The sequence below is a fragment of the Struthio camelus genome, chromosome 15, assembly GCF_040807025.1.
Source record: "Struthio camelus isolate bStrCam1 chromosome 15, bStrCam1.hap1, whole genome shotgun sequence".
Taxonomy (NCBI): domain Eukaryota; kingdom Metazoa; phylum Chordata; class Aves; order Struthioniformes; family Struthionidae; genus Struthio; species Struthio camelus.
The window spans coordinates 8,461,689-8,485,765 of record NC_090956.1 but is presented as its reverse complement, the minus strand read 5'-3'; the positions used below and the strand labels follow the sequence as shown (position 1 = coordinate 8,485,765).

General features: G+C 41.6%; 2 long non-coding RNA genes across 4 annotated transcripts in view; one reads left to right on the top strand and one right to left on the bottom strand.

Annotated features, from left to right (window-relative positions):
• Nucleotides 1-24,077, top strand: part of LOC104153956 (uncharacterized) — a 346,787-nt gene that overhangs the window by 23,754 nt on the left and 298,956 nt on the right. The window contains exon 1 of one of the 3 annotated variants that reach the window (XR_011134671.1): nt 22,219-22,327. The exons of 1 other annotated variant lie outside the window; for it this stretch is intronic. This is a non-coding gene — a long non-coding RNA (uncharacterized lncRNA). Of the gene's footprint in view, nt 1-22,218; nt 22,328-24,077 lie in introns of those variants that run through there. One more of the 3 variants, XR_011134668.1, reaches the window with a different exon arrangement.
• Nucleotides 21,515-23,410, bottom strand: LOC138061058 (uncharacterized). The gene is made up of 3 exons (XR_011134676.1): nt 23,213-23,410; nt 22,118-22,645; nt 21,515-21,646 (listed from the first exon to the last, which is right to left on the bottom strand). It is a non-coding gene; the product is annotated as an uncharacterized lncRNA (long non-coding RNA).

The window sequence follows — 24,077 nt, the reverse complement described above, 5'->3', positions numbered from 1 at the left end:
TCTCTTTAGTAACTTGTACAGCAGCAGGCAGCCTGGCTCCCAGTCCTCTGGGGTAGCTGCCTAAGGCCCGTAGATGGGGAAGGCTGGTGGACAAGGCAGGAAGTATGACCGTGAAGAACGTATTCTGCTGAGACTTCCTCCCATCTGTGCCCATTTTCTTCTCTTGTGCATCTTTTGGACAGTTTGAGGTATTTGCTAAAGGGTATTTACTGAGGATTGTCAAGGAGTTTTTAGATTTTGCTTTTGGGAAGTTGAGGAAATATATCTCTTACTACTTTTTCTGCATGGAGCAGGCAGTTGAAATGAAGGACATGTTCTAACCAGGGAGAGCAGAGAACCATACAGAATGTATGGCTGATGAAAAAAAGAAAATAAAATTACAATAATTAAAGGAAATCACTGACCTTGGATTAAATGTTGCTGTCAGCTGCTCAGAGCTTAGAGGTTTGCATAACTGTGGGTTGATTATGCAGATGAAATGCACAACCAACCAGGAAATAGGAATTATATTTTCTGAAAAAATCAGAATTTTGCAACAGTACCAGGACAGCATCTCTGCACCCCAGTTGGCTGGGGCAGGACTCCTTTCAGTCTGTATCAATAAGCCACACGCAGAGGCCAATGAGAATGCTGCTTCGTTCAAAATCCGTTTATTCTAGATAAAAAATTTCATGGTTAATCATTATCATCTTGTTCCCATGCTAGGTAATTAGTATTGCATTGTTGCTTTGTGCCTTTCCCTATGTTCCCTTTATGTTAGAGAAGTTTAATTGACATTAAAAGAAGAGGAAATTAAAGGGGTTTTAATCAGTTGGTCTGTCCTATCTGTTTTAGAAAGAAAAGCTGGAGTAATAGAAAAACAGGCTAGTGTCTATGCTCTCTTATCATCCGCTTTGCCATTCATTACTGAATTGATGAGAATGCCTGCTTTGCATATTTAATCATATAATTGATTAAAAATTTAAGTGTTACCAGAGTTTCCTCCTGTTGTTATGGTCTATGGGAGATGTTATGGGTGGTCAATAAGCCTTTGCCTAACTACCATCTCAACTTTTTTCAGTTTTTACTCAGAAACCAACATTGTGAGTAAAAGATGGAAACTTACTGCAGTGTTTTCAGAGCATCTGTTGACATTCTACAGAAATATTTCAGCTTATGAGGAGCGAAGTAAGAAAATAGTATTATCTATGAAAAATCTTAAACGTATACTTTAAGAACATGCTTAAAGTTAAGAGATTTACTTAAATATTTTCTGAATCAAAGCTCCAATGTATTAAGCTTGTGTAATCAAGTAATGCTTAATTGGTCGTGGTTATAAAATTGGTAAACTTACTCTGAAGACAGCAAGAGGCCATGAAAGGTATAGGTCATGAAAAGGAGTATTTTAAACTGTACTAAATATTCAAACCCTGAGAAAATCTAAAAGCAATATAAAGAATAAATTCCTCCTGGAATTTGGCCCAAGAAATAAAGTCAGTTTAATATACTTTAACGACATGGATAAGAAGAAAAAAAATACAGTCTTGTTTATCTTAACCAAAGATATTGAAGAACTCTCATTCTCTTTCAGCTTTTCTTATAGTGGAGAGCAAATATGAATTTTAAATGTAATGTTTATTAGGCCCTTTTCTTTTCTGGAATATGCAACAACAAACAAAATCAGGGAACATTATTTAAATAGCCGTGGAGAAATATGCTAGAAGAGTGGGGCTTCTGCAGTTTATTACGTGGTGTTTGGAGGTGAACTCAAACTTGCCTCTACAAGGCAATTAATACAAAGCAAATTGTTAGGGACTTCAAACTGGAGTCCCTGGAATACCCACTGGAATAAGCAGGAGGGCTCCCACTGACTTCAGCGTACTTGGAGTTAGGCACTAGAAATGAGATCCTGGCAGATCTCCAGCGCAAGCTGATGGCAGAACTCCTATTGCCTCCTTAGGGGCTGGATTTTATGCTAGATTTTGCTGGGACTTAATTCCTGCAAAGTTTGCACAGAATCATGGAACCATTTTATCCTCAAAAGGAAGAAAAGCGGGAGATGCATCTCATTTGGGTCTCTGCTATTGCTAGTTAGGTGGAAAGCACTTGAACACAGTAATCATGGATTTGGCGGCCAGGGTGGTGATGGGAAATGGCCTTCAGGACCTTTTTCAATTGTTTTTAGGTGATGGAGATGTTTCCTAAGGAGATGCTACGAGCTGTGACCCTAAAGAGGCTGCAGGGTGAAATATTGGTGGGAACATGCTGTGTAAATTATGTATAATGAAGGGGAGCTTCTTCTCCTGTATCCCCTCATTAACCATGCTCATTCATCTACAGAATCATGGAGGTGGTAAACGTGTTCCCAGCCCTTAGAAAAAAGAAATCTCAAAGGGCAGTATTTTTACCGATATTTTGTTCCTCTGTATTCTTAGCATGTGATGTGAACGCAAATGTTGGACAAATTGGTTGTATACAGCAAGAACCACCCTAAGATTTGTCAGATCCTTAGGCTCAGCTTTACTGGCTCTCAGAGCAGTTGGTGACATGTTTCCATGCACCTCTAAAGTTCAGTGACTACTCTGTCTGTGGTAAACGTATTAAAGGGAAGTTTTCAGCCTCTTGTGGAACTAGGCTTAAAAAAGATAATATCTGTTTTGATTTGCTGTCCATAGACAAGTGTTGGAGACAATTTGGGGACTGACAGATCTATGTAGCACTTTTTCTCTGGCCCATTGTTTTGGGATTTGCTGTCCAGATATCGTACTCAAGCTCATTCTGTTTCCACTGAAATGAACATGGGTCTTTGCTCTGGCTTTAATACACTGTGGGTTAGTTCCTGTATTTACATGTTAGTAATTGCGAAAATAATCCTGTATAGCTGTAATTACTCCTAAGCCTAATTTCCATCCTGGTTAAAGGCAGGAGGCATTTTTCAGTGCAAAATGGAAATGCTTTGGTCCCAGATACAGAGTGATATTTTTTTCCTTGTAAAAATGTTGATAGACTAGATGCAGGGTTATTCTTGGAGGACTTTAGCCATTGTGTACCTAAAAGGAAATGCATTTGCAGTATATTATAGGTTCCTCTTAGGTTTTATTTTTGGTGTATTTTGGGGAAGGGCACGTCATCTGCATGAAATTTGTGTACATCTAGGAATATCTGTGCCTTCCTACTACAAGAATATCTGGTGCTGTAAACGAGAGAGAGAGGACAGGTGTCGTGTGAACGAGAGAGAGAGGACAGGTGTCGTGTGGTTCTCTTGGGTGTGAGATGGTACTTAATCTGTTTGCACTGAAAAAAGAGAATGTATTATTTACTGCTACTTTCTTTTGCTAAGCCCTTTATTTGAGAGCCCTTTAGACTGATTTAATGTTGGGGGTCTCTTTATAAATAGCTCTCCCAGTATGGGAATGCATGGAGGTCATTTCTAGCTGTGTGTCTTAGGATAATACTGTTACAGTCATGCAGTCCATATCTAAGCTTCCTTGAAACTAGCTTATATATCTGGAGAAGTGTAGTGCCAGCAGAGCAGGGCTAGTTACAGGCTACAAAGCCTTCTGAAAAGCAAAGCAAAAAACGAGTGACAGGATTCTTTACAATCCTTCAAAAAGGCCCTGTATTTTATTAAACATGTTGCTTCAGGCAGTGCGGAAATGAAAATATACTTCCGTATTATCCATCTGCCTTTGTGGAGCTTCCTCTAAAAGACTGCTTTGTGACGGGGGGAGGGGGGGGGATGACAGACCTTTCATTTTTAATTCGGTAACACCAACACCAGCATACTGATAGAAGCTTTCCTGTCCCCTGAAGCTTTCTCCTGTGTTATTCCTTTGCTATCTGTATAATTATATTCTCTAAGGAGAATGTGAACACCACCATTAGCAGGGGAAGAAGAGAGACCTGTGTTGCTTTTCAACAGCTGGACAAACAGAATAATTTGGGAAGGAGGTCTGCAGAGAAAGGACGCTCAAGACCAATGCACCTTTGGCTAATGAACTGTCTCAGCCCTCTGCTAGTCCCTGTAAAGATTTCTGGATAGGGCTCTTTCCTAGCAATGGAGTTGAAGGGCATCACACGTCCCCCATCTTCTCCTTTTCCCCTTCTCCTCCCTGTCTTGTTTCTGCACTCAATAAACCAAAGCTTTACTGCAAATTGACAAAAGTCCCAGTGGTTTCATAGCAATCAACAGCTTCCTGCAGGCTTTGCAGGGTGTCCTGATGCAAAGGCTGGAATGATGAGCAGTTCAGTCTGTGCAGATCACTGGGTCTGCAGTCAGTGCCTGAGTGCACTGAGAAGACCAGTAGGGTCTCTTGTTGGACTTCAGGTGTGATTTCCCAATGGAGATGGTTATTCTCTGAAGTTCCACTCTTTTAGTCTGAAGTCCTCTTTCTTTGTTCTGGGATAGGCGATTCTTAATAAAAACTCGATGAGCCAATTTCATGTAATGAGTTAGACCTATAGGAAGCCATTAGCACAGGACTGTGCTGCGTTAAAGACTGTCTGCGTTGCAGGGCATGGCTTTTTCTGCCCTTTTATAGTGTAGGGAGCAACAGCAGGGCAACATGGTAGTCTGGCTGCAGGACAGTGAGCCAAAGAGAAATGTACTCTTGCAAGTGCAGTTTTTGGAGCCTGATCAGTTTATGCCAGTGCTGATATGATTAGGTGGCCTTTGGCAGCGAATAAGACTGGGAAGAGGTCTAGGTTTTCCTAATAACCTGTGCTTCTGGAATGCTCTTTGCTGTGGACCACAAGGGGGAGATAGATGCTGCTTTATTATCAGGGAGGATAATATACACCAAAGGAGATGCACTCAGAGTGATACATGGGGGCAGGGATGTAGCCTTGGCAAAGCCATAAAACCCCAAATCTGTGATGAGCTGCTAATGCCTTGCTCTGGTCTGCACCTTTAGTGAGTCAGGCTCACGGTGTTTTCAGACATGATCTATGTCACCCATTTCACAGGCAGACAACCTGAGTTGCATAACTGTGGTGTGACCTGGCAAGGATTATCAAGTGGAGCTGGGTGACCTGGCACTGGATGCCTGCCCAGGGCCTGTCCTCTGGGGCAGAGGGCCTGAAAAGGCTCCTTCCTTGTCTTGTCCTTGTACTCATACTCTAAGAAATATTGTGATATATGATGTGTTGTGTGTTACTCTGGTATCCTCACTGCTGAGTGGTGGCCTTTTGCAGTCCTTTTATATCAAATGCTAAAGATCTTTTTCAGTTTCTCCCAAAGGGGAACATGCCTTGGGAACCTTCTTTAGCAGAATTTTTGCTCTGTATCATTGGAGTTAGAGCTGTGCCCATTGTTCTGAAACGCTAGTGATGCCCTTGGTTTTCAGCAGAGATGAGCACGTATTTACAGCTTCACATAATTATATTTTATGATAACCTGATGCTAATGCGAACACTGAATTGAACATAAGAATCTAATTGTGTACTTCCTATTGAATAATGCAAGGCAGTAACAGTCATTAGCCTTGTACTGTCTAAGAATCTGAAGCTCTTCCCTTTGTGGAGAGCTCATAAAGAGAGGATAAAGAAACAAAATCGCACAAGATTGTTGTTGTTTCTCCCTCTCAGATCAGGAACAGTGTCTTAGTGAATCGGATTCCCAGCATTGAACACTCTCCTGCAGGCCAGGTACTTAAAAGAGGATGTAAAATGTGTTGTACCAACTAGCAAGTTGTGCTGGCTTCTTTGAAATCAGTGGTTTGCACTAAATGCCCATCTGGTCTTGAGCTGTACTTTTCTCTTCTGTGGTGAAGTGGAAGGAAAGGAAAGAAATGCAGTATTTCCTGTTGAGGCAGAAGGCTAGTAAGAATGAAAAGCAGTAAATGGGCTTGCGTTCTCCTGGTAACGTCACCTGTTTCTAGGTGACTGTTTTCATAACCCTCAGCAAAGTGTCTAGGTCCAAATATTTCTGGGTTCACTGGCAGATTCAGATTCAGGACTTAGTGTGAAGTCTTGGTGTTGAAAGCTCCTTTTAATAACCTTTCACGCGGAGGGGGTAAGAGGAAGAAGAGGAATTTTATCTGGAAGGTAGAGTCGTTGATTCAACTGAAGCAGAATGCTACAGACCTAGCTTGTTAATGAAATTCAGTAACGGGCTGCAAGGTCTTGACAAAGTTGTTAAAACTGTTGATTTCAGTATCTGACCCAAGGTGTGGATACTAAGTGCTTCTGAAAATTTGGGCCTTGGTATGGGGCAGTCCGTCAGTTCAGAGAGCTGAAAAGGAACTTGGCAACACGAGGAACTTTCTAGATGTGATGGAATAACAGGCCAAAGATGTGCTGATTTGGGCCTCAGCCTTGCTACCTGTCCCACTGGTGTTCATGGAAACAACTACAGGGGATCATTTCTTTATGTCTTCTCACAGCAGGGCACCTCCTTAGCAGGCAGAGACTTAGAAGAGAGGTAAAACAGGCCTGATTTTTAAAGCCTCATCCCCAGTGGAGCATGTGGTTAGCCCTGGCACTAGGAACAGTGCCAGAATTTAGTCCATAGCATGTTTCCCTTGTCTGTCCTGTGGAGGTCAGGTTCCACTTGTAAACTGTCCTTATACTCTTATAATTCCCTCTGGTGGGATTCTGCCTTGCCCTGTGTTAGGTCCAGGTACCATCACATGCCTGGATATGCTTCATGTCTTTCAACAGAACTTAGCTTGGTGGTAAGTGGATCTGAGAAGGCAGCAACCCCCTGGGCCTGAGTAGGTAAAAGCCCTAAAGTAGGTGGGAGCGACTGCCATACACAAGTAAATGTTTGAGAGCATATCATCGTGTGTTTTGGTTTGCGCTGGCAGTACCAGCTGCCAGTACACAGCAGCAGGAGTTCTGACTCACTATTGTTCCTATTTCTGGCAATCGCAATATTTGCAATCACCATTGGGCTAATTGTTTTGAGAAGTGCCACTCTGCTTCACACATCTGATGTGTGTTGATTGTAGTCGTGTAACAGAGCAGTTTATAACCTTCTGCTTCACGTCTGCACAAAAGTGATGTTTCTTTTTATCCTTGTTACACTTGAGAAATTAAAAGCTCTCTCAGCTGGGGCTGTGCATGATCTAAGGCTTGGACCTTAGCCTCTTCTCTCACGCAGCTCCCTGCTACTCCCTTGGGACAAGCTGTGGAAGTAATGGTTTGCTTGTATGAGTAAGCATGGTGGGTCGTGCCTTCAGATTGCTTGAATGATGGTTTGAATTTCTACGAGTCAAGATTGAATTTATAGTTTTCTAGGCTCTGACGGTGCAAAGCACAGCACAGAAAACCAACTTAATGTGATTTTGGAGGAGTACATGCACAGCAGAAGTGTCAGTCTCTCGGCTGGATCACCCAAACAGACTGACCTCTCTTCAAAGCGCTGCAATTCCTGGTAGTGTTCTGAGGCCAAACCGTTCTTGTATGGCCTAGCCTTAAGAGGATAGCAAGGAAACTACTGGCCACCGTTTAATTTACAGACGCAGGCTCACAAACATGTCTGTATGACGTGAGGGTGTGAAAGTTGCAGTGGCATAAACTTGTTTACTTTTTCTTTAAGTTCAAGGCTTATGATTTGCTGTTAAGTCTCATGCAGGATATTACAGGTTGGAGAGGGGTTCCCAGTGCTTTCCTTTTACCTCGTGTTCCTCCTAGACCTGCATAAATCCCAAATGCCAGGCCTGTTCTGCACTGCCTAGGTGCTTCATTGTTTAGATGGGAGTCAGGAGGCTTAGGACTATGCCAGTGCTGACATATTACTCTCTTTCTTTCCTGCAGGTTACTGCCTGGCTCTGCTGCTTGTTTTTCTTCCTGATTTTGAACAAATGGAAGTAAATTTATATACACTGTAAGATAACTGATAACTGCCAGTTCTCCTTAAATCTGTAGACTGACCAAAAACGGTCGGTAAGGTTTTCTTAATGGTAAAGGCAAGTGCCTATATTTTGCCAGGGCTGGATTTTTATCTATACTGTGTGCAGTCTGCAAGGTGAGTGAATGGTTTTTCTGTGAATCTGTTTTCATTCTATGCTTACCTTTCCCACCTACAGATCTGCTCTTTGGTATACATGGGCTTTGGATAGATTTGTATCAAATCTGAGAAGTTAATTTCCTCTTTTGGTTCTCTTGCCCACTCTATCTTGCCCCCTCTTCCTCCCCCCCCAGCCCTTTTTTTTAACCTGAGCAAGAACAATTTTAGCTTCATTATAAAGTCTTGGAAACTCAACGTCAAGTCTCTGGAGAGGAACATTTTAACTGGTTATTTGAGGATTTTAAAGCAGCAATTCCAGGGCCTATTTAAAAGGAACATTCCTTTCTAACTGAGAAAAGGAAGCAATGTCTATGTTTTCCTGTCAGATTGCTAAACTCTCTGCCTTCCTAGGTTGAGTCTGTTGGTGTCTTTGTCTCAGTTTGTTATTTCGAACGCTTCTTTTTCAGACTTCTTTTGTAGTGGCCAGTGTTTTTGAATTGAAAATTTGTTTTCAAGTCCTTAGTCATCCTTAGAAACGAAGCATTGGAAATTAATTGCTAGTGATGGTCCCTGCAGTCAGTGTAACATTGAAACCAGCTGCCTGCTTGCTTGCATGTCGGCTTCGCTTGCTCTGATCTCTGGGCCTCGTGGGCACCGAGTGAGGGAACAAGATACCCTTTGCTCTATGAGAGGTTTGAAACAGAAGTCTTGTGTCGGTGACCTCTAGCAGCCTTCAGCATGAATTAACAGGCAGCTCTTTCACTAGAGGCTGAGTCAAGTCTCCTGCAGTGCTGACCTTGGCCTTACGCTCTGTACGTGCCGGTGGCTTGAGCAGATTCCCCAAAGGTCTGTGGCTAGCGCCAGGTGTGAGGCTGTGAGCTTTTTACACTGGTGAACATCTTGCTCGCATGCCTGCACCCATAACTTATTGCTCCTCAAGGTGAGTAAGTTTCCTACAGATATGTCTAGGTGGACATTTAACCTCTTTCTGGCCTCCCTGAGTGTGGTCCCGGGTCGGTTTCTGCTTTTGGACCGGGAGGGATGAAGTCTTCTCACTGAGGTACTTTGTAGGGTTAACGAGAAGCGCTCAAGCAGTTGCTGAACTTTAAGTAGGAGATAAAGTGCTTTTATTAATTCTGGCAGGCACTTAAATACCTTTGTGAATTTAGATTTTGATCACTTAGGAGCCTGTGTTTTCCTTGGAAGTCCCTTGGAAAATGTAGCCAGTCCTCTGAGGGAATTTAGGGCTCAGGTTTTGGTGTCTGTGAAAGTTTTAGAAGTCTGCCTACCTAAGCAGGATGATGGATGAAATGTATGTTTAAAAAAAAAAAAAAACAGTACTGGCAAAAATCACACCAGGAGGCTTAGCAGTTGTATGAAGAGAAAAAAGTTATGGGAGAGAATGGAACCAGTGGATGACAGCACAGCACGCTTCTGGGAGATGCCTTAAAATGGTTTATAACAACATTCTCAAATCCTTTGGGAGCAAAGAAAGGCCTTCTGGCACTGATATGTCCTGGCATGACTTTATTCTTAAATCCCAGTAACTTAATATTTAGCTGAGAGTAAATGTTCTTGGAAGCGAGGTGAGAATGGCAGCTTACAATGTGGGAGGCTTGGTGTTTTAAGTTTAATAATGGTTTGCTTTTTAAATGTAATGAAAATGCTTTTGATAAATTGAGAACTAGTACCATCTTCAAATTTTAAAATAATGTGGACAAGTGGATGTTCTGCAGAATGACATCTTACGCATGTAAAACCTTTCTCTGGATGGCTTTGATCTTTGTCTTTCGTATCTGACATGGTTAGCTGAAGCACTGCCTTTGTTTCGGAAGATGAAGATTTTTTCCTTCCAAATTATTTCTGCTTGTGTTATTTTAGTTAATCTTCCTTAAACAAATCAACCTATTGACTTACTGTGCAGTCATTAGGAAGTGGGACCCTTCCCGTAAACAGCAACTGATAAATCTGTCAGGCAGAGAAGTGTGACTTTGTATTTTAAAGAAGTCTGTTGTAATCTGAGGGAAGACTGCTGTCCTGAAGTCCGTAGTCCATTTAAGCACTTAGCTCAACACACACTAGCATGTACGTTCTTTGGTAGAGACTTCAGTGCTTATCCTGAATGAGATGTGTACTTACCTTGTTAGGGGCTCGTTGACTTCAACTGGAAATCTTTGCCATTCAACTCCTAGCTATCCCTGTGCTCTCTTGGCCAAGCCAGGGAAAAATTCACCAGATGCATGACAAACTTGCTTGGGAAGCATCCATTAATTATTCCACAAACCTTACAGATTGGGTCTTTCAGTCTCAAACTAATGAAGAAAGTCTTTTCCATATAAAGCCTGCATGCACTGAGCAAGAGAGACCATTCTGTTACGGAAATATTGAAAACAGTGAGCAAATTTTCTTGAAAGGATTTATTTTTATAATTTCTACAAAGGGATTTTATACCTAACACGTTCTTAATACATTGTTTAGAGGATGATTTTGTTAATCTCTTTCCTTTTATTTTCTCTGTATTGCTTGCTTTGCATCAGTAGCTTTCCAGTATTATTGTCTTCAGGAGTGAATATGTTTTTTTCTTTCTCAGTGATGTAGGAAACAAGAAGAACTAGTGTTGTATTCCCTCCTCTCCCTCCTGTTCCCCACAGATGAAAACCCTAGTTAAAAATCCACTTGCTTCTCCTGTTAAACCCTTCCAGCTGAGAGACAAACCAGGCCTGTGTCATTTTCATTTGGCAGCCTTCAATGTCATTTTCCTATGAGGTACTTTTTGTAAACTCTGACCATGATTGTTTTGTAGCTGTTGATTTGAGACATGCCGTGTACTTTGTCTGTCAAAGCCAGGAAATATGTCTTAGCCTAATTACGGTGTTTGTGAGGAACAAGCTAATCAGCTGGCTTTTAGTTCATTATTTCCAAAGATAGACTTAAAGAGATGTATTACATAATGTGGTGGCTCTGTTGTGTGGTCAGGGGAGTCCGCAGTGAAACCTGGTAGGGTGGAAGTGGCATGTGGATGTTACAGTTCTTGCTGTTGGTTTGTTTCCGGGACTGACCAAAGGAAATGGGTGAAGGATATTTACAGGTTTTTCCCACTTTACTTAACCAGGCATCTTTTGACCTGTGGTTTTTTGGAGAGGATTATGCTGTGGCACTTGAAGCTAGGTCCTCTACACAGACACAGTTCCTGTAGTTAACGTGCTGTGGACACAAATATTGCCTAAGGTTTGCTTTTAATCGTAAAGGTGGATTGCTTTCTGGAGGTTTGTTTTCCTAGTTCTCTTTAGAAATTTGCTCCTAAAATTTCAGATTATTCTATGTTGGAAAGGCATTACCTACCTATCTGGTGCTTTATTTTACATTTGGTACCATGAAATGAACGGCACTACTCAATGGTTAAGGTATTATTTGCTGCGTGTGAGAGTGGCAGGGTAAGAATAGTAATCAGTTATGTGTTTCATAATGCTTTGTGCAAATCTGCTATTCTGGGGTTTGGTCATTGTGTCCTCTGGTACCACAGAGCCTCCTCTTCCTCCCTGTATGGCATGAGGAGTGGGAGGGAGGTCTTGCTTGTGTGACCCTTTCCCTGGCACAAAGGGATAAATAAAATCTGTCAAGAATGTTGTCAGCGTCTGTCTGGTAAAGAGAACGTGATAACACGGAGAAGGCAGCTGGATCAAGTCAGATCAAGTCAGAGCTCTGTGAAACTGCAGGGCTGAGAGCGAAGTCCTGGCTGTGCGTGCCCTACTGAGAGCTTGTCACACAGGAATATACTGTCAGGGATGGTAGTGAAAAAATCAGCAAAAGAAATTACTAAATTAAATAAATAATCTTCAGAAAATAAAACCTGATGTGCTTTTGGGGGATATATAACAGAAAACGCTTGATTCATTTAGTTTTGTCTTTCAATGTGCTTTTTAATGAAATTATCTCTTTGTGGAATTGATGCTCTTTACATGCAGTGGCAGTTTCTTGAGCTAGGGTTGAGGGCCTTTTCAGGCTTTCTGATCTTTGCTGGAAATGTTGACATGAGTGAGTCACCTTACCAGCAAAACACTGGCCACCTACATAGCTTGGGGTTCTGTATTTACAGTGGAGCTTTTAAATGCAAGGACGCTGTGTGTAGGTGCAAGTTCAGACTTGCTCCACATGTGCTCTCTTTCATTATGGATACATTTGGTCTCAGGATGGGTAAGGGCTATTTGCATAGGAGTCCTGCAGCCCACACTTTGTTTTGTGTTGTTTAACAGGTACTTTTCCACAGTGTTGTGCTAAATGAGTTAGCCCAGGGCTCCCTCTCTGCTAAGGCAAAGTCCTGAGGTCTGTTGTATAATGTTACACCTGATGTCAGAAATGGTCTTTGAAAAAACAGAACAACACAGCATTTGTGTGCGTGTCGCTTACCTGAGAAATAGTGAATTCAGTCTATTTAGGAGTAGGAATTTTTCTTGTATAGGAACTTCCAGTATTTGAGAACAAAATCCAGTTTGAAATGAAAAGCTGAAATATCAAGATTTCCTGCAGTTTGGAAGTGTAAAAAATAAATATCAGATCCATTCTACCGCATCTTTGTATTACGACACTACCAGAACAGTTATTTGAATAAAACAGCTTTAATTGAAATACTGATTTTAACTTTTGATTTGAATGTGTCATGTTAGTTATGTTGTTTAATTTTTGTTTAAATATTTTTGAATCTAAACTGAAATATATCAAAAAGAAACAGATTTTCCATTTTGAAGTGTTCTGATCTTCTTGCACACACAAAAAGAAGAAATGAAAATGGGTAGTTCTGAATTTATATTCAACTCTTAACCTGTGTCTCATGGAAAGCTATATTTTCACAAGTTTCCTTCTTTATAAATAGAATATGAGGATTGTAGAAAGCTTCATTCTAAACTACTGTTCTTGAATGCAGCTGAGATGGTTTGCTTGACCCTGAGGTTATTTTGGTGTCAGATGTGTAGAAATGGTTCCTTCATTTTCACTGTTGAGAACTCTCTCTTAAGTAACTCTGGTCTGAACCATTTGCAGCCAGTTTGTACAGTGCACGATGTGCATATACCGCTTCGGAGCAAAGCAGCACCACGCTCTGTCACCTTGGCTCTGAGTGATTATGGAGCGACGTCACCAGCCCTGACTCACTGTGCAGTAAATAACTGTTATACTTGAGGTGGGACACTCAAGCTGTGGACAATTTTAAAGAAATCAGTGATTTCTACATCCGGGTTCCCTTATTCCTCTAAGCACTGGTGGTGTTAAATAGAGCAGTTGATACTTGAGGGTAAATTGTGCTTTTTCTCACCTAGATAATTTTATTTCCCTTTCTTATTATTTCACCAGATTTTGTTCCTCTGGCTCATCTTAGCCTTTCAAGGGCTTGGCGTTACAGCTTCCTTCCCTCCTTAATAAATCTGCCTGTGGTTTTGAACAATGGGAGAGAAGTGGGAGCCAAGACAGCTTGGACCATTAGAGTGATCACCTGTTGTATTTTATCACTAGTAATTTTTCTCTAGCCTAGCTGCCTGTTGATGTATTTCCCTTTGTTGTTTCCAGGGTACAAATGTAATAAGTGAGTTGGGAATTTTTCAGAGGTGGTAGCTGTAGCGAGTACGAATATCCTACTTGCTTCAGGTTCATCTTTGGGCTAAGTGGGGCATCTTCTAGTTTTTGGCAGACTCAGCCTCATTTCTTGAATGCAAGGGAGTTAGTAGTGAATGGGATCACTATATGTAAAGATTATCCGTTGTTTCTCTTCAGAGAAGAGACCATGCTAAGCAACAATTAAATTATGTCATGTCTGGGGATACATACAACTAATTCAACCAAAACTAGCATTCTTTTTTCATACCTGCTATTTTAGGACGCTGAAGACCAGACCTGTTACCAGTGAACTGGTTGTCTGCTGAGCTCTGGTGAGTTGCTTTGGGATTGTATTTAATAGCATCAATAAAATAAAAAAAAATCCCTCCTCATCTTCCTGAGACAAACCAATATGGAGTCATTTATTTCATAAAGCATCTTGTATATCTCAGCTGCAGCTGTAGCCCACATCCTTTTCTTGTCATTGTCCTCCCCTCAACTGGCAATTGGTATTTAGTTCCCCAGTTCTGCTGTACTGTTTGCTTTGAGAATCCTAGTGTTTCATCTGCCAAAGTGCAAGGGGGCGATAACCCTTTAATCATCCATTTTCTACCACAACTCACCTTAATGGCACTGAGAGACTGTTCAGTGTGATGCAAAGTCTACTGGGTAGTGGCAGGATGCAAAACAGATAGAGGATGGTATTATTCTGTGCAGTGGCATATTGTAATCCGACCATATCCTTTTATGTTCATTTTTATTAGTACTCTAAGCAGGAAACATACAATAAATCTTCATTGTCCAGTGAACCTGTTCATCAAAGGCTAGGATCATAAATTAGCAATTTTCAGTGGCAGTTTCTTAGGAATTGCAGGGTTTGGGGCATGCACACGAAGTTTTGAGGCTGATGAAAACAGTTCTTAGGGTGGTTCCCAGAGAGCCAGAGAGGCTTCGCTCATACTGTGATTACTGTCAGGCAATCGTCTGTCCACCTCAATGCTTATACCATGTTGAATCTTGTCAACTCGTTGTTTACTCTGAGGTGCTTAAAAAAATCTGAGCCCAATAACTCAACTGTCATTTTTCATGATGGAAGAATGTTTCTCATAAATGCAGTAGTTCAAGGGATATGTTGTCTGGAGTGGTTATGGCCTTGGGGAGGAAGAACGCATGAGTTTGGCCCTGTGCCTCCATAAAGCACACGCATTTCAGGACAATTATATTTGTGTTCCAGGCAGAAGGGAAAGCAGTAACTTCCCAGCTATCTGAATGCTTGTTTGGACCATTCCCCATCTTCATTATAACTGCACTTGCAGTCTGCCCCTAATAAGAGGCAGCTGCCTTCCAGCACTTGGCATGAAATCTTTACAGGCAACCTGTTTCGTAAATAAGTTTGTTTGGTACAGTTGAACCAGAATGTTTCCCTTCGTGGTTTTCTCCATCTCCGTGTTCTTTGTCTTTAGTCAGAGGAGCCTTGAGTCACGTTCCTACTTGGTTATTCTGTTTCCAGCTCAAATGGAGTAGATTACTCCTTGGCACTGGGTATTTACTAAATAAATTTCAAGTAATTCCACCCTAGGAACCAGGGGAATGGCTGCAGAGAGTGATGGTGTAATTAAAAAAAAAATACAGTGGAGCTGTGCAGGAGCAACGCAAAACACTGCGGTAATAAGTGTGCACAGAGAGCAAGCAAGTTCTGGGATTGAGAGTTTTTAAGTAGGTTCCTGAGTTAAGCACCTAAATCAGTAACCTGCCTTTCAAAACAAATGAGCCTCTGACAGATTTCATTACCTTTAATTCACTTTTCCCTCGGTTTGCCTGTCTGTCACATGAATAGGATACTTTAGCTCACTGCTGGAATATGGCAGGACTTGATGTTTTTGTATTTTTTTAATAGAGAAATGATAGTCTAAGGCTAAAGCACTGGCATGAAACTCAGGAGACTGGGATTTTATTTCTGGCTATACCACAGAGTGCATGTGACCCTGGGCAACTCATTTGATCCATCTGTGCCACAGCCCTCAGTTGTAAAATAGGGCAAATCCCATCTTTCACACAGCTTTTTTCTGTCTAGCTCTAGTTTGTCACCTCTCCAGGCTAGAGCACTATTTCTTACTGTGCATACAGTCTCTCCGTTATACAGTGTGGGATCTAAATGTAATTCTGCTGGTAGCAAGATAAAGTAATGAGCAAACAATTGCATGGAATTGGTATGACTTTGGGGCTCAGTTTGCTGCTATTTAAGTTTGCAGAAGTTTTTCCTCTCTATTAAGTATTAACTGAAGTTTACTCAGACTTTTTCAGTGCCTTGATGGAGAATGTTTGAGAAGCATAAAGAATGAGCATGCTGAAGTGATGAGTTCTGCATTAAAATCCTCCACATCATCTTTCTTGCCCCTTACAGAGACTGATCTCCAGGGCTGCTCTGCAGCTAGCTCTCACCACTTTTCTCAAGCTCCTGTACTTTTTTGTTGTTATTTCCTTCTTCCAGGATTTTCTTAAGTTCAGAGCGTTCCATTTAATCGAATTAGACTTGCATGCTCACTGATGACCAAGGTAAGTGTGTTTAGTTAAGAAGACCAGCTTCTTTGCCAGGGAGTGACTTCCTGACTTGTTCCCAAATCAGTTCTCATGTTTTCTGAGGCAATATTTTATTTACAGACAACAAATAAATAATTTGTTTTGCTTTGACACTTTCCAGCTACCTAGAAGAAAGCCAGTTTTTGATATTTTTAGTAGGTGCCTTTGTGTCAGGGAACTCCTCCTTCCTGCTCATATGTTTTATGATGATGCTTCGTTTAGTTGGAACATTTTTTTCCGAGTTAGGAAAAAAGAATCACTTATTGACCTGACTTTTATTGCTGCTCTGAGCCAAACATCACCCATAAATTGAGCATCCTCTAACTTTTATCTGAATGAAATGCTGTAAATTTTATTAAACATTTTATCATTTCTCTCTCTTGCAGTAATGTTGGAATGTCATCCAACCCAGAGGAACAGTCCCACTTTTTTATTAAATACTCCGGTCCAGTTCTTTATCAAGCTGTATTTTAAATGTGTTTGGTTAAATTAAATGACTCCTTATAGTGGCTGGCAAGGCAGAGTGGTGTAGTGCTCTGGCCTTTTGTCTCTGGAGACCTGAAGGCCATGCTTTTGGTCCAGATAAGGCTGCTTTGCACCTCTGGAGCAGCCTAAAGTGATACTCAGCTGGTCTCAAAGGACTCTTAGCTGAATCTTTACAGCTTGAGAGCACTGCATAGAGACTTTTAAGAAAGTTCCTCCCCAGTCTTTTCAGTGTAGTAGTATAGTGCACGGTGTTGATTTGGAGAACGTGCTTGACTTGTGCTCAGGGGCTGCGTCTTGGTGCTGATTTCCTGCTTCAGGTCACAAGCAGTCAGTATGTGGTGGGAGCCAGCTGAGTTCTTAGTGGAAACTGGCCACATCAAAGACACGCTGCAGTTTGAATTAAATATGGCATGCCTGCTTGACAGCTCCTGGAATGACCAGACCTGTGATCCTGGGCAATGTGAGTCGAGAGCACCCTAGCAGAACCATCCGTTGCTTTTTGTTACTTTGCCCTACTCTAAATCCCCAGGTACTCTTTTACCTAGAGTGGTAATGCATTTGTTAACATGTGCTGGGCCAAATCCACTGTTCTCTGGTGGTGCTGGAGATCTTTGGCTTTGGCATGTGCCAGACCAGACTTGGATTTTGTAATATCTGTAGAAAGAGCACATGGGTGCCTTGGAACATTCCCAGCACAGGCACGCTGAGGTCTCTGTACACAGGTTCTGCACACGCATGCAAAATGTGGGTAGTTGTAAGAATAACTGCATCACTCAAGCCCACAGCCTGTGTATTTTGAATATCTGTCCTACTGAATACTTTGGCTGTTAGCAGTTATTTTAACAGCCTATTACTGTTTAAAGAAAAGGCAGTAATTTTCAGGATTTTTTCTTCTGTAAATTCCAGTGGGGAAATCACTTTGATAAGGTGGCAGTAGGAAAGTGTTAAAAAACAGTTGCATCATGAAAGGGAGTTAGCTGACCAAGAAAAATAAGCTGTCAGCAATCTAGGTGGTGGGATCTGCTGTAGTTAGCAGAGGTGAGTAGAGTGATTTATAACATTGTGTGCCATTGTACTCAGATCTAAGTCAATCTGCATTTGGTAGGGAAACAGCGCAGATAGCGATCCGTCTCTGAGGAGCCTTTCACACCAGTAGGAATGGTTGCCACCATGGTGAACCGACTTTATTCTAAAGTTTGTGGAAGCCTTGCTGAAGTTTAGGAGTCCAGGAACTGAGTTTTAAGTAGCTCAGTGTTAATCAGAAAAACAACTTCTGGTATTTTCCTCTGCCTCCAATAGTAGGTACGAGCTGTGAAAGTTACTCATGCAGGGGTAGCAGAATTCCTTCAGGTGACAGTGCAGTAACATCTGCTGTGAAAGGACTGGGGAGAAAGCAGTTGGATTTATACCGTGCTAATGTAGCAGCAAATCACAGGGGTTGGAGAAACCCCCAGATCTGCAAACCTGGACATTTTAGGGAAGTTCAGATTCTTTGTCTTCCTTCTTTTAACTTGTTATCAGTGCGCTGTTTCCTGCGCTGAACCCTGCTGAAGTCTGCTGAGCTAATCTGAGGTAGTGGGTGCTGCGTGCTCCTGCAGGCTCAGCAGTAGAATCAAAGCCTTAGTGGCCAGTCTCTAACTTGATAAAAAAGAAAAGAACCTCAACTTCCAGTTACAGAACAGTCTCAATGAACTTTCTAGCTGTCATCATAATAACCTCTATTGCATTATGTTTGAAATTTCATTATATTCTAGTCTGGCACTGATTCATCTAGACAGCGAAAGGGTATTAGGACCAGCTTGTCAAACAGTTGTGGTAATAAAACATTTCCTGCCTTTCTGTGGAGAGCTTTATAGAATTAGGGAAAAGGTGGAAGTGCAGCTGATGAGGGCTTTGTGATGCCCTGTGCCCCAAGTGCTTTTTGTGTGCTTGTCTGGTTCACAGTTCGTATCAGATTTCATAGATAAAAGACTAATGTTGTTGTTTTTTTGGCTTAATTTGTTTTGTCTGCTTCGTGCAACCAGGTGATTTAAATGGTCCACAAGTGAGAGATACCTTGGGGACAAAACTTAGTTTTATGCTGCATATTATTCAGACTCTAAAGCTCAAAGTAATTGAATCTCTGCTCATAGAAACAAAGATTGAGTATTTTTATTTTAAATTTAAGTGTCTATATAAGCATGATGCCTCAGGGCTTTGCTGATTTATAATGTTCGTGATCTGAAGGGTGCCTTAGTGGCTTCAGGAGAACCCTTTTCATTATATTAGTCTTCAGGAAAAAATATGCAGCCCATAATTCTTCTCTTTCCTGTACTATAATGTCGTTAATGCTCTTTTCTATCATGATTCTGTATAATGCTATTAGCTAAGCAGCTGTTCTATACCTCAGACACATGACAAAACATCTCACAATATTGTTTCCTCCGTGTACTAATGATGATCTCCATGCAGTTTTTTTCCACTTTTTGCGTTTGCATCCTCCCCCTGCTGCCTCTCAGCTAGGCGTCTTCAGCCTAATGGTCATAATGATAGATGAGCTTGTATTTCCAAGCCTACTAACATCAGACCACCATTCTTTTGAAGATTATATTGTAGTATTATAAGCAGCAGGATGGCTGCCTCGTCTTGGTGCCTGTTCAGTTTTAAAGGCAGGGCCTTGTCTCACTGACTTCTGTGGGGCTCTGCCCAGGTCTGGAGGGTGCCTGATCACATTCCAGTCTGTGAATTAGGTGCCTCTTGCTAGAGTGCAGGTTCAGAGATGGGAAGTGTATTGAGTGATTTTACTCATCCTTTTTTGTGACTAGAGTCCCACAGCAACAGGTGCTAAGATTCTGTCACCCGTGGGAGCAACAGCTAAAGTGGTGGGTGGGTTTGATCTTGGCTAGCCAAGTGTTACAGTTCAATCTGTGTCAGATGTTTCGAGACACAATGAGTTGAAAATACATTCTTTTAAATTAAAAACCATGAGAGGTTTGAGAGAGCCACAGTTGGAGAGATCAGAGAAAAGGCCTCAAGATGCCCTGGTAGGGACCAAAGTGACTGTTACCTTGTAAAGAAATCCAGTTCTATTTTTATTTTTGAGACCCAAACAAAAGCTTGAAAACTACAGAGTTGGCAACTGTATTGTGGGAGGCAGCCTAGTCTGCCTCTGTGATAAGGATTCCTTCCTGGGCCTGTGCTTTCCTATGAAGATGGATGGCCTCTTCTTACTCTGTGTTGATGGTCAATGGTCCATCTTTTGCAAGGCAGGCTGGGGCTGAAACTTGGACTGAGCACACATTTGAGTAGCAATTTCATACACGGATAGGACAAAGCAGGTATGTAAAGGTGTTCAGGCACTTTCAGGACGTAGAGATTGTAAAAGTAACCCACATGGTATGCATAGCTGTCCACTAACCTTTGCAAACCTGGGCTATCTCTGCAAGCTGGAATTCTGGTTGTAGGGAAAATGCACGCCATTATTTTCAGCCGCAGCAGGGCACCAATGTTAGTATTTTAAGGAATATTCATAGCATAAAACCAGGTACCTAAACAGTGGAGTTAGTCTTGTGAGGTCTTCATAGCATGATGATCCTCAAAGGAGCTCAGTTTGAGTGGATGCTTAACTTAGCTGCCTGAAATGTCTGCTGTCCTTTCCTTGTTGACCATATAAGAGAGTCTAGGGAGATGTCAGGCCCAAATGCATGTGTTTGTATCTAAAATATAGATTAAGCCAGAAATGCAGTAATTTTTGCACTGTAACCTCATCATGAGACCATAGTGCTGCTCAGACTGTGTTGTCTTCCTCGGGGAGCAACTGTAAATTTGCTACAGATTTGATCTGACTTTTTGTTGACATACTCTGAATGTCTCCTGTTGATGTGTGGGGGATTGGGGGGTTAGATTGGGGGGTTAACTGGTCCTAGGAACACTTTCTATTTTGGAGCTTATTCTTGTCAGTCTGGCAAGGTCAGTGGTTTCATGAATTGTCTACTGCTTGGGATAAACCACTCGCCTACCACAGAAATGCAGCAGATATGATTTGAGATTCCCTCCCTTCCCCCCCTCCCCCTTTAGGCTTTCTTTCAGGCCATTGAAGTGGAAGCTGGCCTCCCTCTATGTACAGAAGGCAAGGGTCCTTTTGCGCAGTATGTATTTCATGCTTTTTAAAAACATATTTTTCTATGGGGTCTATACAAGAATATTCGTTCTATATAGAACTGACATGAAAATTGGCTTTAAAATTGTTCAGATTATTTGAGAATAGGGTTTTTCATTGCTGCTGCTGAGATATCAGTGTAAAAACCTGAGAAAAACCTAAGTTAGTGAGACTTAGCTGAAGATAGGGTAGCACTAACACTTCCATTGTCATTTTTTCAGCTCTTACGCTGTGCTCATGTGCTCTTATGCTTAAAGGAGTTACAGTTTTGCATATTTGGTGGCAAACTTGTACCCAGACCTCTTTTCAGGTTCTCCGTGAAAGTCCATATAGGTAAGCTTACAAAAGAGCCAGTATTTGCATCTTGTCTTTGTTGGGACAGGCAAGATAGTTGTTTTCAATAGTCTGTTGTGTATGTGATGTGTATCTGAATCTGTGATTTGTATCAAAGGAACATGTTGAGACCACCAAATCCTTGTAGGGCAGAATCCGTTCCTAGTTTAAGGGACGAGTGTTAGTTCAAGCAGAGGTGCTGGTTTGTGCAAGCACAGGCTCCTTCATTGTGCAAGTAAGTGCACACAGAGCTTTTCACGAGCAAAAGGAAATGCTGTCCTTTGAAAGATGAGGTCTGTAAATTACTTTTTTTTTCCGAACTATTTTCTACCTTAGGCACATCCCTCATGCCACTGGCAGTGAATTATCCCACACTGTTGGCCTGTTTTGTTATCCTTGGGCTTCCTCGTCCTCACATCTGTATACTAACATATATTCCCTAACTACACTGTATACCCTAAGAATGTTTATTTTTTCTTTTGACCACTGTTTATTTCCCAGTATGTTTCTTATTTCCTCAGGAGCCAAAGAGTAACAGCTGGGGCACAGTATGTACTTCCAGCAGATGATTCGGGTATCTGTGGCTTTACTTCCTGAAGAGAGCAAACATTTTATTTACCATTTCCAGGAGCAACATTTTTTCCATTGAGTACAAATACATTACCTTAAACTAGAAATTTTTCTCTCATGCCTAACTAAGTAAAATAAATTAATGTATAAGATTCCTGGCTCTAAATATTTATGGGCGGTATTTGGGCAGTCATTCAGCTGAAGTATTCCCAGTTCTGCCAGTTTCATAGATAGAAAGAAAGAAAAAGAGAAAGAAAGGAAATGCTGTCAATGAAGGAAAAAATATTCTGATTGGAATGTACGAGGTGAATGAAGAACCTTAAGAACTGACCTTTGCAATAGGTATATTAAAAAAACTCCTTTTGAGTTTTAGTTGTAAAATGAGAGGAAGTTTTATCAGGAAATCTCCTCCCCTCCGTGGTCTTTCCCGCAGCACCCAAAATTATTATAGGAGGGTAAAATTAGTTATCAAAATTAGGAAGCAAACACCAAACCTTTTCATTTTGATGTCGTGGTCAGCAGTGCAGGCTCGCAAGAGATACGGTGCTTCCTGTTGATGCCTGGGTGTGGGTACGCTTCCACTCTTTCTTCCTCAAGAGTTTTGATTTCTTTGTCTTGGAAGACACACTACATCCAGAGATACTTCTAAGGGTGCCCTCCTCTCTTCTGTGTCATGCTCTGAGATCCAGGGATCACTGCAGTAGGTGGGTACAGCCTGTAAGAAGGATTAGTGCCTAGCTTGGGTGGGAGATAGTCGAAGCAGATGGTGTAGTAGAAGGGAATGGGTGGTGGGTGTCCATGGACTGAAGAAATGGGTGGATTGATGCGACTTGCCCACAGTCACTGAAGAGGTCTATGACAGAGCAGGGAATTGTTTGTGGATCTTCAGAGCTCTGTCTCTTGGCTGTCTCTTCTGGGGCTCTTTTTTTTGTTTTCTTTTGTTTTCTTTTTTTCTTGTTATTATTTCTTGGCCAATTTTCTTTAGTGGTTTGGCAGCATCCCAAATACTCTCTGACAGGCATCTGAAGAATGAATAAAAAATAAATTAATACAATATAAAAAGCAGTCAACCGTTTCAATGACAATAAGAAAAGGTGTGAAACTGAAAAAAAAATAGCCCAAGCCTCTTATAATAAAAACATTACTATTCATGAGCCATTACTGAACTTTCCTTTTTAACATCTGACTTTTTTTAATGGTCTCTTTGAGGAAGAAAGAAAATAGGATCAGAGCCGCAATGCAAAATGACAAGTGTTTAGTTCGTTATTGGTTCCAGCTAATAAATGTGAATATTGCTGTGAGCTTTTTTGACTCTGGTGGGCATAACAACTGAAATTCCATTCAGGCTAAATGAAGGAATAGTTAAAAACATCTTTATTTAGTGAGGGCTGAAACAATAGAGGCTGCTGCCACAAGCTTAAAATGGGAGAGCACAGCAAAGAACGTAGTCTGGGTGAACGGCGGTATTTCCTGGGATTAATAAGGCAGACTGAGAGATTAGGGTGCTGAGGATAAAGTCCATATATTTGAGAGGGAAGCAGGGCGAGAAAAGCTGAGGACACTGTCAGAACAAGTGTTGGGAACGTGACCTTGAGAAATGAGATGGGAGACATTCTGCCTGGGAGGAAATGGAGTGTTATTCCTTAAAAGCAGGCGGGGTTGCATGAAAGAAGATCTTGACTCCATCTTCTGTTTCTGACTTAGGCAACAGCTCAGGTTTGGCTCAAAGATCAGGTAAAACGGAGATAACAAAGTGCATCTTTTATGCTGTATCCTCAGCTAGAATGAGCGAGCACAACTCTGCCAGTGCTTCATGGAAGCTATGCCTTTTTAAACCGCTGGAGTGCTTGACCTTTTATGAGGACAGGATGAGCAGAAGCAAGTTCCCTTCTTCTTTGTTTAGGGCAAATTAGATGTCATTTGACACAGGGTGGTTTCCAATTTTGACATACTTTACTGCCAGAAAATGATGCTAGGATGAAAATAGTACTGCTGGAAAGAACTAACATTCATCCATCATCTGACCATACCGCAGACAACAAGATAATTATAGATATGTGGGGGATGAGGAACCTTCTGAACTTTGCCATTTTCTTTGTAAACAGTGAACCAGCGAGACCCATCCAAGCTTTGGCTGGAAGTAAGCAGTGGGAGTCCATTGCTGTGGTGAGGTTGGGGGTGTAAAAGGCATTTCTGCAGCTGGTTTTCAACTTTCAGGTGAGGAGGTAATAGCTTTGAACAGGGTTTATGGTCCCCAGCTCACATACTGAAATGCTGGGTGTGAGGAGGCCCAGTGCTGAGGTTAGGATGCTTGGTTCATCAGAAGGCAATGCCTGTTAAGGGCTGAATACCCTGGTGTGTGCTTAGAAACTTATCTGTGGCTTTGAGTATACATGCAGAGGATATATTTCAAAATATTTCAGCTGAGCACATTCTCTTAACTGTCTTTGGTAC